The sequence below is a fragment of the Harpegnathos saltator genome, unplaced genomic scaffold (assembly GCF_003227715.2).
Source record: "Harpegnathos saltator strain DR-91 unplaced genomic scaffold, Hsal_v8.6 scaffold806, whole genome shotgun sequence".
In the NCBI taxonomy this organism is placed as follows: domain Eukaryota; kingdom Metazoa; phylum Arthropoda; class Insecta; order Hymenoptera; family Formicidae; genus Harpegnathos; species Harpegnathos saltator.
Window position 1 is genome coordinate 360,437 of NW_020230656.1, and position 9,957 is coordinate 370,393.

General features: G+C 45.4%; 1 long non-coding RNA gene across 2 annotated transcripts; it reads right to left on the bottom strand.

The window, feature by feature from the left end:
* Positions 1 to 5,454: 5,454 nt before the first annotated feature.
* Positions 5,455 to 6,973, bottom strand: LOC105183088 (uncharacterized). Of its 2 annotated transcripts, none has more exons than XR_849753.3 (4): positions 6,529 to 6,699; positions 6,291 to 6,460; positions 6,042 to 6,222; positions 5,455 to 5,682 (listed from the first exon to the last, which is right to left on the bottom strand). It is a non-coding gene; the product is annotated as an uncharacterized LOC105183088 (long non-coding RNA). The 2 variants fall into 2 exon arrangements; XR_849752.3 differs by lacking the exon at positions 6,529 to 6,699 and adding an exon at positions 6,932 to 6,973 and having other exon boundaries at positions 5,456 to 5,682.
* Between the last annotated feature and the right edge of the window lie 2,984 nt (positions 6,974 to 9,957).

Here is a 9,957-nt window from a genome sequence, read left to right on the forward strand (position 1 = left end):
GTATTTGTTATAATAGGAATCCTTCATTGCTGGTCCCACGAGTGCGGCAGAAAATGGGCGTCGATCCCGGGTAGAGCCCCCGTATTACCCGGGATAAGACTAGCATGTCCCCGTGGTGTGCCAGGTTCCACGGGTGAGGATCCACTTGTGACAGCACCATTCATCTCATAGGCATGGCATTCCTCAACCGTAGGATTACGTGGTCTTTTATAGAGGTCCCGCCTCACGGTCTAGCCAAATAAGGCAAGGCCCCCGGCCCCAGAGATATGACCTAGGGTTACAGTGTAGTAGGCTAGGGTACGCCGGGGTTAGCCTGGTTCCCCCTACCCGGATGCCGAAACACCCTGGCCCCTGACGTCCCTTCCCTCCCCTGTCCCCCCACCCCAAAACCCACCCTTCCCTGAACCCGAGGTGCTCTTAGCAAGCGATCCTCCCCATCCGGGGATCCAATCCTGCCGCCCAGTCGACCACGGCCCTGCCCCTCTGGCGATACCCCTGCCGGGGACCACAACCTCACCCCTCAGAGTGGACGTTGAAGTTCCAGGCAATTATGACCGGCCAGGGATGGCACTGCCCTACTACATCCCCGATCTCATCAAGGATCACCTTTATCCTGGCAAGGTTCCCGAGGCCCACTCTATTTTTGCGGTGGGGGAGATACACCTCCACTACAGTGATGGGCCCCCAATCGACTGCCACATACGAGGTCCCCGTCCTCCCGATTGTGCAGGGGGAGACCCCGTTGCGGGTTCTGCCATCATAGCCACCGAGCCACCTGGGCTGCCGAACCAACATGAATTGTTGGACGGCACCCAATGTGGCTCAGTGGCCACCCCCAGCCCGGTACTCAGTTCCCTGATCCTTTGTACCCAGAGGTCCTGGGCCCGGGCGCCGCGGCCGAGGTTAGCCTGTAGCACTCGGAGTATCGTGAAGGCTGGGCCTTCACGCTTCCTCCGGGCGTGCTACCTCTCCCTCCTCAGGAGTGGGAATCATCGGAGAGAACATGCTGACGTCAAACACTCTCCCCTCAGAGAGGGGGAGACTTGCCTGGGTGAGCACCACAACTTACGAATCATCCCCTGAGGAGGTTCCGGCTATGATGGCCGCAATCTTAAGCGCCTCCACGGAGACACGGGGGGTCCCTACCTCGGCGACTCCCTCCTTTCGGGAATATGAGGAGAGGTCGGCTACTTGAGGAGTCGGGGGTAGTGCGCCCTCCGGCTCCCCTTTATCTACAGCAGTTAGGAATTCCTCAACCCTTCTTACTTTCTCTTTCAGTTCCGTTTCCTGGGGATCCTCCGCTCGGTCCCCTGCAGCTTCTGCCTCGTCCTTCTCTCCTTTTCTCTTCCTTTTGGACTGCGGCATTTGCTCTGTTTCCAGTTCCTCGGGGAGTGGAGTCTCCCTCCTCCTTCCCCAGGTCCCACGGTGGGAGAAGGGCCTCCTCGGTCCCCTCCCACTCCAGGTCCCTCGTTGGGGAGGAGACCAGTCCGATCCCCTCCCTTCCCCGGTCCCTCGTTGGGGAGGAGACCAATCCGGTCCCCTACCTTCCCAGGTCTTTCGGCGGGGAGTTTACCATTACTGTCACCTCCCTTTGACGATCCCCTATTGGATAGGAGATCCGGTCCTCCTCCTCTCTCTGCAGTTCGGGTGTCGATGACTCGGCGGAGGTTCGGGCCTCCCCCGCCGGCGTCTCCTGCTTCACATTCCAGAGGTGGTCAGTCCGGCCTCCCCCTTCCTCTGCACTTGTCCATCCTTGGCACCCCTTTCTCCCTTTCTTCTCCTCTTCCCAGGAGGAGGCCTGCAGACAGGTCCTCCGATCTTATGATCGGACGGCCTGCCCGCCTCCGCGCACACCGGACAGCCTGCCATTGCCGCCTCGCAGCATTTGGCGCGGTGGCCGGGGTTACCGCAGCGGTAAAAAAGACCGCTGCGATCGACGGCGCTTGTGCACCTCTCGCGCACATGCCTCCGCTCCAATCAGAGGAAGCACAACTGTGCGCGAGCAGGCAGCGCCCGGCTCGGGTCCACCCCACCGGGACCCGCTCCGCGGCGGCGACCTTAGCAGTCGCCGCCAACGGAGACCGCACCACTACGGTCGCAGTCCCCCGCTAGGAGAAACTCAGCTCGCCTACAGAGATTTCCGCAGGCGAGCAACCCCTAGCGAGGGACATAGCAGCTGTCACCTCGTCGGTCCCGGTCGTTATGTCCAGGTCGGTGAGTTGCAACGCTGCGACCTTCACCGGTCTTTGGACACGATAGCCGGGACCTTTTTCCGCCGCCAGCTTGCGGAGAGCCTCCGCAAACCGGTTGGCGGGCGCCCCTGCGTTGATGCCGGGCACCTCAATGATCATTTCCCCGTTTGGGGCTTGGCGGACCCTGAGGGAACCATCGATTCCCAAATCCGCCGACTTCATCCGGCGCCTGGCCTCTACCATGAGCTCATGGTATTTTTCGCGGGGGCACGCGACAGTAACGGCTGCCGCCGAAGTCGGAATCCCTTTTGTCACTCTCTCCGCAGCTCCTGTCCCAGGGCGTCTTCCCGCTCCCTGCTGGTCCATCGCCCTGACCCGCCTCGGTCCAGCTCCCTGTTGCTGCTCCTCTCTCCTCCTGGCTTCTCCTCTTCTCCTGCTCCCTCTTCTTCCTTTTCTCCTCCCCAGCAGTCCCTTTCTGCCCCACTGGTGGGGCAGGACCCGGCTGTTGGGCAGTCCTCTGCTTTTTCACTGGGGCTGTTGGGGCCATACTCCGAGAAGCCGGTGTCGGAGCCCATTTACTCCCGGCCGCCACGACTCTCTCCCTTTCGGTCACAAGGCGGAGCAACTTGGCCGTGAGCCGGTTATACTCCACCTCCCACTCCTGGGAGAGAGCCATGGCAGCTATGGAGTCATCAAGGGCCTTTCTTGCCCCCTCAGCGGTGGCCTACTTGCCGGGGGGAGGGGTCCTCCGACAGGCAATGTCCTCTGTCATCATACGACAGAGTTCCACCGGGGGACACCTCTCTTCTCCTTTCCTCTAAGGAGCTAGATGAAGGGGTTCTCATCTTCTTCCTCCTCATCTTTGTCCTCTCCTGTCTCGGCGCGGCAGCTGCGGCCTCCTCCGCAGACGTGCTGTCCCTCGTGACCTCCGTCCTTGTCCTTGTCCTTTTGAGAGGTGGAGGATGCGGAGGAGAAGGGGAGGCAAGGGCGGAAACAGCTGGGGCCACCCTGGCCCTTAACTCCTTGTGGAGTTGCTCGTTCTCCGCCCTCAGCCTCCTCATATCCTCCCGGAGTTCCCCCATCTCCCTCTTAGTCTCCGAAACCTCCTCCCCTTGATCATCTTGCATGGCCATCCTCGTGATCAAAGTGGTCAGTACGGCCTCGGAGGTGTCCACGGCGCGGTTCAAAAGTGCCACGAAGGTCCCCCTGAGCGTCCGGGACCTCCGTGCCACCAATCGAACCGCGCCTAATGCTCGGCCCGCCTCCGAGGCCAGTTCCGGTGCTCTAGCCTCCCTTAGCATGTTCTTGGAGGCGGGATCCTTATAGACCTCCTCAACCGTTTGTCCTCCATGGAACAAAGCGCTCCCTTACTGAGGAGGTCCCATGCCTCCCTCTCCAATCTCTCACTTTCCTCCTCCTTCTTTCTTTCTTTTTCCTTTTCCATCCTCTCCCTTATATCTACTCCCTTCCCCGTGGTTGCCGGTCTTCTTCGGGGGTATCAGGATAGGTACCTCTTTTACCGAGGAGCCACTGCTAGTGGCCTCCCTGGTCCTCTTTCTCCCCGCCGCAGATGTTAACGGGTCTCCCTCCTTCACAGCCGGTGTTGCTGACTGCTTGGATGCCGAAGCCTGGGTAGCCCTGCTGAAGCCTGGAACCGGGATCCTAGACTTCTATGATAAAATAACGTCGAAGCGGTTCACCGGGCCTCCGGTGATCCGCCCCGACACCTTCACTGCCATTTTCGACCCTCCCTTCCCCTTTCCTGGGTCTATCCCCTGTGCCCCTTTAGTTTTTATAGGGGGGGCCTCCCTCTTTACCATTTTGGTATTGAGGGGGCCGGTTTTGTTGGCCTTTGGTACCGGGATTTTACTCCTGGACCCCAGAGACTTCATTGTTCCACGTTGGGTGGCCGCCCTTGTTCTATCCGACGAGCTCACCTCTCTATCCCCGCGGTCAGGGAAGAGAAACTGGCTACTTGCCAGCGAAGATGATGGGCAATCCTCAGAAAAAGATGACCCCCCGGAAGTTACTCTTCCGGGGTCCATCGCCCCACCATCCCCGGGGGGTGGGGAGGAGGCACCCGCCTGTTGATTTTCTCTCATCCCTCCTGTCAGTCCTACCTCTCCCTCTGAAAAATCACTCGCCAAAACGAGTGGTGAGTCCTCAGACAAAGTTCCCCTCCCCTGGGCGGTCCAGCATCCGCAGAAGGTCGAGGAGACCGAGAGACCACACGATGAATCTGTGGTCAGAAAGCGTTTCGCTCTCGGTCTCCACCGACCACTCCCGGAACATCCGGGCGGCCGAAGAGGAAGCCCACGTCAAGTCAATGACGGACTCCCCATTTGGCCGCACGCAGGTGCTGGCTGACCCCCCTGTTCATCAACAGGAGGTCCAGACCGCCGCCAAGTCGATCAAGGTTGTAGCTGGACCTCAATGAGAAATTCTTGACATAGTTGTCAAGCATCCAGATTCAACTCACGATGCCGTAATATTTGATCGTAATATTTGATCTGCGCTGTTGTTTCGAGCTAGGACACCTGGACGGCATTTTACTTGGTAATAGTGGATATGTGTGCCGCAGCTATCTACTAACGCCTGTTTTAAGACCTGAGATAGACGCAGAAATTCGATCCAATACTGCACATACCAAAACATGAGTTATAGTTGACCAACTATTCGGAGGTTGGAAACATCGATTTCCATGCTTGTACTACGGCTTAAGAACAAAGTTGACCACATCAGTGACAGTTGTATGTGCCATTGCCGTTTTGCATAATGTGTGTATACAAAATAATTTGGGTGAAGTGGTCTGAGAGGAACTTAATAAGAATATATTTGAAGACATTATAAATCGAGAACAAGATGGTATAGGACTTGCACACAGAAATGCTTTTATTTTAAGATATTTTTTTTTAAATATGAAACAGTGCTGTGAACCAATTATATTTTTTATATTAAGTTTATATCTACGACGAATAGCATGTCCTAATAATGTTAATCAAGATAAATTCATACAAATTTACACTTATATATATGTTTAGATTAAAAATTAATAATTATTTGAAGAATGTTTTATTTATTTACCAAAAACTAAACTAAAATGTTTCTTATTTAAAGTGGCGTTTCAAAATTTAAAAACACAAGATTTCATCTTTTGTTATAAGTATATTTTGTAATAAACATAAACAATTTATATAAATATTTTATTGTATACAATTATTATTTATTATATACAATACATTATACTTGTAACAATAACTATATATTTAAAAACATAACTTACATCTGTAGGATAACTTTAAAAAGGTCGTTTTATCATATATAAATTATATCGTTATCAATATTTTATATTATACTATGTTTTCCTCCCTCAACAGTTTTAGCATAACAATCTTCTCTTCAACAATCGCCATTTTTTAGCATGAAGCTCCCGCTGCTGCTCAATTGCTTCTCGCAGTTTTATTAATCTTCATTATTTTTCATTACAGTTCTGAAAATCAATTACTTTGCCATTAATATTTTATTATCATTAATTTGATGAAATGCAGATTACTTTCCTCCACTTTCGTTTCGTTGTGATTTCAATAATATTGCCAGTAAGACAAATATCCTATTACTATATAAACGTTATACATTAGGCTGTTGCTGAAATATTTATGTATTTAATTTCATACACAAATCAGTTGAAATGATATGTTCATTTAATATTGTAATATACAAAGTTTAATATGTAATGTTACTGGGATATATTTGCTTTACCAGCAAGTTATTGAAATGACAACTAAATATTATTCCTATTAACGAATATTAATAATTAATATAAACTTAATTTATAAGATTTTTCATTACCATTAGATTTTTATTCTTTAAAGTGGCCCCTTTTTCCAATGGTGTGCTATGAGATTAGATGGGATGCTTTGATCATACAAAAATACATCATTAGTATCTTCCTCGTCCTTCTCATTTTCATCTTCGATGATTACTTTTGTGGATGGCCTTTGTGTGGACTAAGAACATATCTGTACATTATCTGAAAAATGAAGTCAAAATTGAATGTTGTAATATAAAAGAAAAATAAGATCTACGTATAGTGCTTACATTTTTTCTCAAATACTGTAGTGCTGTCAAATGGGCAATTAATTTCTACATCTAAGTTAGCATGTGTTGCATCCATGAATTTCATTACTGGGTCATTCGATTGTACTAGTGCAGAACCTCCACTTGTCATAAACCGGTGGTGCCGGATTACCGTGTTTAATTTTCATTTCCTGAAATGATAAATTAATAAAATAATAAGATAATAAGATAATATTTCCGAAGATGGATGGAAATATACCAATCAGAACGCAGTATTTTCATCCAGCAAGCAATCCAGCACGAAAACAAGCACCGCATGCCGTTGGCTTTAGATAAGGAAGGACTATGAATACGGGTATATGCTGTGTTCCAAAATTCACTGCCAGTACTGAAAATACATAGTTTGTATCACATATATTATAGATTTTCAGTGCTGGCAGTGAATATTGGGACATGGCCTATGGCTGCGTTCCGATATTCACTACCAGTACTGAAAATACATATTTTGTGTCACGTATATTATAGATTGCAGTCCTTGGCAGTAAACATCGGAACACAGCTTAAGCCAGCGGCACACGATGCTTGTTTTCATGCTGGATTGCTTGCTGGATGAAAATACTGCGTTCTGATTGGTACATTTCCGAAGATGGATGGAAATGCACCAATCAGAACGCAGTATTTTCATCCAGCAAGCAATTCAGCACGAAAACAAGCACCGTGTGCCGCTGGCTTTATATTAACTTGAAGTGGACAGAGATATTGAAATCTCAGGCCCAAAGTTGAAAGAAGAAGACCTCGGGGTGAACTGAAGGCACGGTGATCTGGGGTGCGTTCCATTTCACGCATATGCGCGCATTTATCTATAGTTTATGTAACATATACTATAAAAGATGCGCGCATATGCGTGAAACGGAACGCACCCTGGATTGATCATTATATCAGGAAAAAAAACAGTTCGGTAAAAGAAACGAAGAATAGGAACGCCTAAGTCACATGCATGATTTTATTTTGCGGTAAACAGAACAATTATTTGTAGAAACAAGAATATAAAATGTAAATATTGTTTACTAAATATGAGTCATCACATGTTTAAAACAGAGAGAAGAATGAGAGCGGCCACCGGCCGTATTTCGGGGGTACGGCTAGGCGCATTTTAGATACGCCATCTGACCAAAATGCGCCTAAACTACGTCCGCTAGGCGCACTTTCGCGGTGATAAAAGTAAAATGCGCCTAGGTTCGTGTCCGTACTACTTCCATTCAATGGATAGTAGGTTAGAAAAAGACAGACGACAGACAATCGTTCCGTCTTTGTCTCACTACTGAGCGGCGCGCGGCAGTAAACACGAGGCGAGGTAACGGCGATCTTATCGCTAAGTGAACAACTCTCCGCTTTTCTTTCATCTTTCACGCTCCAGAGACATCAAAAGACGCGGTAGCGTCTCGTGTCAAGGGAACGTGCGAAGCGAGGAATTATTTTTCACGCACGCGAGGTAGCACATGGGAGACTAGACGAGCGTCGACATATTATCTGTTTCTTTCCCGTTCGTCTAGCTTATTAACTGCGTGAGCCGCGAGATTTTTCTCGCTACTCCTATACCTCGCTCTTTCTCTCTCTCGCTCGTTCTTTCTCTCTCTCGCGCACTTGCTCGCTCTTCCTCTCTTCTCGTGTTCTTACGGCTTGATTAAATATATTAATTACATGACAATATATATATAAATAAATGACACATATATAGTGTATATGTATATAAAGAATATTTAGTATTAATGCCCAAATAAAGAAGAGAGAATTATAATGAGAGACGAAAAGTTAAGGTAATAGAAATCCACTCTTAGCCAATATATACATCTTTTAAAAATGTATTATCTTTTAAAAATATATTCATTGTTAATCTCTTCTCTGCTTTGCATTTATTTTCAAGCTTTTCGCATTATGTTTCAAATCAGCATGTTAATATTTGACTTGTGAAAGGAATCGTTAAATTAACAATTGAAACTTAGAGAATGTAATGAAAGGCCATATATCATTGATAATTGATACGAGCAACCATCTAACTGACATCGTTCCTAGACAGCACGCGATCACAAGAACGTCCGAAAGACATCTAGAGGATGTTTTACGTCCTAAGAACGTCCGAAAGAAATCTGAAGACTTCCAAACGTCTTCCAAACTTTGTAAAGTCTCTAGCATATTCCTTGGAGATCTTGTGTTATGTGGCTTTCGATGTCGATCGACGAATCATTCCTCGCAGGGATCTTACTGTTTCATATATTAACGTCCTTTTTTTTAAAGAAAGGCAGATTCGTATATGTATTCTCTTAAAGTGAATCAGTAAAAATGTTTTTTATTGTATCAGTAAAAGGAATATTTCACCGTTTTCTGCTGTTTCAATTTTGAAATGGTAAAAAAGTTTGATACCTTGTAATTGCAACTGTTCGGCTTATTATCATTCTAATATTACATATTATTTTAACAACGTTGCATTCTAAATCTCAGTACCACAAAATTCTCACAATCCGCGCGATACTCTTTAAAATATAATCAGTGCATTTTTTATTGAAACATTATAGTTGTAATAGAAGCTTTTGCTCTAAATATAGCACTGCAAAAAATTTCGCTAAAAGAATCAGTGAATAACAGCGATTGTTCATGTTATTGATGCAGTTTGCAAATACTGACTGTGTCACTGCACACAAATCTCTTTCTTTTGTTCCATTTATATTTTATTATTTCTCATCAGTAGAAGCAAGATTTCACTGAAATTTTATTTCAGATAAAATTTATTTTAGATTTTTTGACAATGGATTGAACGTTGAGGTTTTATATCTTGGCCATCACAATTACTCGATCTAACATCTATGGATTTCTTTGTGTGGGGGGCTAAGCTAAGAAATCGAATCGTGGCTGCTGTGCATCAAATATCATAAGATTAGTGTTTGGCTGCAATACAAGCTGTCAGTAATAGATGCAATATTTGCATTGCTGCAAAAGGTCAACATTTTGAACAATCTATTTACTAAGTAAAGCAATAAATAAGTGTAAACAAATTACAAAAAGAATAAGTGTAAATATTAAATAAACACTTTTTTTGTTTTTTTGTGATTTTCTTCACAAGGAAGTTAAAACGAGCAAATCTGTAAAGGACTTTTTTCTTACTTTATCGATCCTCTACACGCTTTTGAAGTTTTGACATTTAATTTCGGGACACCCTGTACAGTACTTATAATTTTTCAGTAAAAAATTAAGTTGGTTTTTAAAAATAATGTAATAAAACGTTAATAAATACAAAGATTATTGAAATATTTATATAACATTCACCTATAATTCTTCTTCTTATTTTATTAAAGTTATTTCATAATTTCCCAATTGCAATTTTTTTGTCTGAAAATGCTCTAAATATTGAAAAATGTGATTGTTGCTTTGTAGTATGAAAAACTGACAGTTATGATTTCATTATTAAATATTAAATGCTTTATTATTAATTATTAAATATAAAAATAATTGATATAATGATATCAAAAGAAAAAAAAATCCTAAATTGGAAATGTGTAATATGATATTTAGAACAAATATTATTTTCAAATTATATTCAGACGAAACCATGACTTGATGCCAAATATCTTAGTGCAACCATCATAAAATTCTTCATTTCATGATGCTTACTGTATAATACACAATTATTCTA